This window comes from Berghia stephanieae, chromosome 13, assembly GCF_034508935.2.
Source record: "Berghia stephanieae isolate SIO BIC M18660-M18661 chromosome 13, UCSD_Bste_1.3, whole genome shotgun sequence".
In the NCBI taxonomy this organism is placed as follows: domain Eukaryota; kingdom Metazoa; phylum Mollusca; class Gastropoda; order Nudibranchia; family Aeolidiidae; genus Berghia; species Berghia stephanieae.
Window position 1 is genome coordinate 26,846,307 of NC_088372.1, and position 5,000 is coordinate 26,851,306.

Sequence of the window (5,000 nt, forward strand, 5' to 3'; positions counted from 1 at the left end):
AAGAAGAAGAAGAAGAAGAAGAAGAAAGAAGAAGAAGAGAAGAAGAAGAAAAGAAGAAAGAAGAAGAGAAGAAGAAGAAGAAGAAGAAGAAGAAAAGGAAGAAGAAGAAGAAGAAGAAGAAGAAGAAGAAGAAGAAGAAGAAGAAGAAGAAGAAGAAGAAGAAGAAGAAGAAGAAAAGAAGAAGAAGAAGAAGAAGAAGAAGAAGAAGAAGAAGAAAGAAGAAGAAGAAGAAGAAGAAGAAAAGAAGAAGAAGAAGAAGAAGAAGAAGAAGAAGAAGAAGAAGAAGAAGAAGAAGAAGAAGAAGAAGAAGAAGAAGAAGAAGAAGAAGAAGAGAAGAAGAAGAGAGAAAGAAGAAGAAGAAGAAGAAGAGAAGAGAGAAGAAGAAGAAGAAGAAGAGAAGAAGAAGAAGAAGAAGAGAGAAGAAGAAGAAGAAGAAGAAGAAGAAGAAGAAGAAGAAGAAGAAGAAGAAGAGAGAAGAAGAAGAAGAAGAAGAGAAGAGAAGAAAGGAAGAAGAAGAAGAAGAGAAGAAGAAGAAGAAGAGAAGAAGAAGAAGAAGAAGAAGAAGAAGAAGAAGAAGAAGAAGAGAAGAAGAAGAAGAAGAAGAAGAAGAGAAGAAGAAGAAGAAGAAGAAGAAGAAGAAGAAGAAGAAGAAGAAGAAGAAGAGAAGAAGAAGAAGAAGAAGAGAAGAAGAAGAAGAAGAAGAAGAAGAAGAAAGAAAGATAGAAGAAGAAGAAGAAGAAGAAGAAGAAGAAGAAGAAGAAGAAAGAAGAAGAAGAAGAAGAAGAAGAAGAAGAAGAAGAAGAAGAAGAAGAAGAAGAAGAAGAAGAAAGAAGAAGAGAAGAAGAGAGAAGAAGAAGAAGAAGAAGAAGAAGAAGAAGAAGAAGAAGAAGAAGAAGAAGAAGAGAAGAAGAAGAGAAGAAGAAGAAGAAGAAGAAGAAGAGAAGAAGAGAAGAAGAAGAAGAAGAAAAGAAGAAGAAGAAGAAGAAGAAGAAGAAGAAGAAGAAGAAGAAGAAGAAGAAGAAGAAGAAGAAGAAGAAGAAGAAGAAAGAGAAGAAGAAAAGAAGAAGAAGAAGAAGAAGAAGAAGAAGAAGAAGAAGAAAGAGAAAGAAGAAAGAGAAGAAGAAGAAGAAGAGAAGAAGAAGAAGAAGAAGAAGAAGAAGAAGAAGAAGAAGAAGAAGAAGAAGAAGAAGAAGAAGAAGGAAAAGAAGAAGAAGAAGAAGAAGAGAGAAGAAGAGAAGAAGAAGAAGAAAGAAGAAGAAGAAGAAGAAGAAGAAGAAGAAGAAGAAGAAGAAGAAGAAGAAGAAGAAGAAGAAGAAGAAGAAGAAGAAGAAGAAGAAGAAGAAGAAGAAGAAGAAAGAAAAGAAGAAGAAGAAGAAGAAGAAGAAGAGAAGAAGAAGAAGAAGAAGAAGAAGAAAAGAGAGAAAATAAAATAATGTTGACGACGATGACGACGATGAAATAAATAAGTTCATGCGACATTGTGTAACACGTTGAATGTTGACATTGCTCGTAGAAATACATTCCATTACTGTGTTTCATGAATGTCAAATTGAAGCACTATTAGAGATAAAGATAAAGGGAATAAATCTGAGTCATGAATGAACAACACAAAACAAACGACGTTCCGGCCCTTGGCCTTTTTCAAATAACCACAAAATACATATAGATATATATTGAAGCATTATTATTTCTCTATGAATGACGAGAAGCGTCAGAAATTACGAAATTCTTTTCATCTTTTTCTTTCCAGGTTATGTATGACCCAAGAATGTCCGGCTCAGTTCAGAGACATTGAATCCAATACAATAATCGGTCAAGAACAAAATATACATATTATTTACATTTCCTCAGGGAAATTATGCCAGGGTTTTGGATGTTCTTAGGATCTAAAGCTTAGGGGATGGAGTTGGATCCAAACAAACAAGAGTCACATGTGCTGAATGCCTCAAGGAATTATTTATTTATTGCTTTGTTCTTTTCTATAATTCCTTCCTTTTTTACTCTATTCTCTTTATAGTTTCTCTCTCTCTCTCTCTCTCTCTCTCTCTCTCTCTCTCTCTCTCTCTATATATATATATATATATATATATATATATATATATATATATATGTATGTATATATATGCCCCTTCTCTGAGCTAAGCTATGCTTTGATGGTGTTTTCTTTCTTTTGTTGCGTTCTATTTAGAGCACACGAGTAGTATTAAAAAGCTAAAAATTACAGTAAACAGAATCATATGAAAAACAGTGTTTCAATAACAATCAGAAAATGACAAATTTAGGAGCAAACTCTGGTGTAAGATATAGCTAAATCTGAAGACGTGTATTTTAAACGGTGTTGGACAAAGCTAATATTAAAATTGTTAGAATAACATAACATTAAGAACGAGATATGACACTATATTTTTCAACAGAGACAACAACATTATCAGCCAATAATTCATTTTACACCCGAGGTTGGTGAGAGAGAATATGCAGGAAACCCCTTTTCCAAAGAGTCAACTTTGCACTGCCCAGAATGGGACTGGAACCAAAGACCTAAAGGAACTGTCCGATGGCGATTGCCATACCAGGAGACCACAAAGCTACACGGGGAAAAAACGGACTAGTTGCTATTCTATATAGATAGTATGCGCTTGGCGAAGAAGATCACAACATTGCCATCCGGAAGTATAACGGACCAACACATAAAACTATGCGTAACCATGAACGTTTATAGTCTGGTCAATACTGTTTAGTGAGAATTACTCATAAACGCGAATGGCAAAAAGCATGAACAAAAGACCCGAGTGACGTCAACATCAAACTATAGATTACGCTTAAGCAGCGGCTCAGCAAAGAAATCATTGTCAGTCGATCGGTAAATTGGTCTTACAATGTTTCAGAAATAGGATGGAGCCGGCACTTGTCTCAACAATGATGAGAATAGTAGGGTATGGAGAAGTGCTAGATGAAAACAGAGAATAAAAAGTCACGGGGTCAGAGCCAAACTCAAGATCCAAATTTATAATGTTTTTTTTCCCCTCTGGATACGCTTTTATGCTCGTCGGAGAAATATTTCATAAGGGCGTCCGCCATTGTTCCGATAGTTTAGAGCCAGTTACTAAGTTACCATGCGTCATTACGAGGGAAGTGACGTTACGACTGTGGAAGCGTATTGGCACGACGCCCTTCGCCTGGCCATGAGAGAGAAGACAGCGAACGGTCGCACAACCTACTGAGCTATCCAACCACACTTTCATTACTTTGTATAGTCCACAGCTTCTAGCGGCTTAGTATCATTTTTGACATACGTCCTTCATTACACACAAAACATATAATTATATTATTCTTTTAAAGCTTTCCTGTTATTTAGTTGAGTATTTTTCCATTATTTCCGATAGTCTTTATCATCTTTGAATTTAACAAAAAATCAAAAGCATAGCAGATATTGTTGCATGGTTTCCTGCCTTGAAACATAAAAATCTAAAGCAATTTTTCGGACACAGACAACGCTGGACAGGTACTTATTTTACACCTGAGTACAGTGAGGGAATCTGAGTAAAAATCCTTTTTAAGGACTCAAACCGTTACCTTCTGATCCGAAAGTGAGTATCACAACAAAAAACCACATAGCCGACATAGCATATGTATGTATATATATATATATATATATATATATATATATATATATATATATATATATATATATTGCATTAAAATATTTTATAGATCATGTCTGTAAATGTAGACAAATTAAACTCAAAATGTAAGCAACGGTATAATAGCAAGAAAGCGATCAATAGATAAAGGAGGGAAAATAGATAATGAGAACACAGAAAGAGCGAGAGTTATAGAAAGAGAAATAAGGAGAGATCAAGAGATAGATAGATAGATAGATAGATAAATAGATAGATAGAGAGAGAGAGAGAGAGAGAGAGAGAGAGAGAGAGATTAATAGAGAAACAGTGAGAGAGGGAGAGAGGGAGGATGAGGCGGAAGAAAGATATATATATATATATATATATATATATATATGTATACATACATACATACATATTATTATAGGGTGGGAAAGAGTGGGAAAGAAGAGAGAGAGAGAGAGAGAGAGAGAGAGAGAGAGAGAGAGAGAGAGAGAGAGAGAGAGATTGATATATATTGCGGCTATAATATGGTATTGTGATATGACACTCGCTTTCGAATCTTAAGGTCATGGGCTCCAGCCTAGTCGGTGCATAGTTGAGTCCTTGGAAAAGACTCTTTACTCACGTTCTCTCACCGTACTCAGGTGTAACATGAGAGAGAGAGAGAGAGAGAGAGAGAGAGAGAGAGAGATAGGGGGGGGGGGCGAGAAGAGACATGGAGAGAGAAGAGAGAGAGAGAGAGAGAAAAAAAAGATAGAGAGGGGAGGGGAGGGAGATAGAGCGTGGATAGGTAGAAAGACAGGGATGAGTTAGAAAAAAAAACGTTTGAGGAGGCGTGGAAGCAAAAGGGAAGAAAGGGAGATGACACCATAAAAAGTATCAAAGAATTGATGGGAGATAGAGAGAGAGGACAACAGGTGACAGGCAATGAGAGTGTGATGAGTGTGTGTGTGTGTGTGTGTGAGAGAGAGAGAGAGAGAGAGAGAGAGAGAGAGAGAGAGAGATGGTGTGCGTGAACGAAAGAGAGAAATATAGTGAGAGAGGGGTGGGGGGGGGGGGAAAGAGGCATTCTATGTGTTTGAATGTGAATGAGAGAGAGAGAGATAGAGAGAAATAGACAGAGAGAGAAGGGAGAGAATGGGGGGGGGAGAATAAAAAGAGTTCTCACCCCCCCCCCCCTCCGTACACTCTCAAACTCTCCCCGCTTCCTCTCACATTGTCAAAAAAGACCAAAAGAGTAAATCTATTATCCGTCATGGAAGACCAAGACGTGATGAGATCACCACTAAGTTATAGTGAGGATTCTTTACCAGAATTCAGACAAATAAGTGCCAGAAAAAATCAATAATTCTGAGATTTTTGCCATGCCGCGAGTGC

The 5,000-nt window shown here is 36.7% G+C and overlaps 1 protein-coding gene across 1 annotated transcript in view; it reads left to right on the forward strand.

Moving 5' to 3' along the window:
- LOC144958678 (innexin unc-9-like) overlaps nucleotides 1–5,000 on the forward strand; it is an 867,612-nt gene that overhangs the window by 51,811 nt on the left and 810,801 nt on the right. The gene's annotated exons all lie outside the window — the stretch shown is intronic.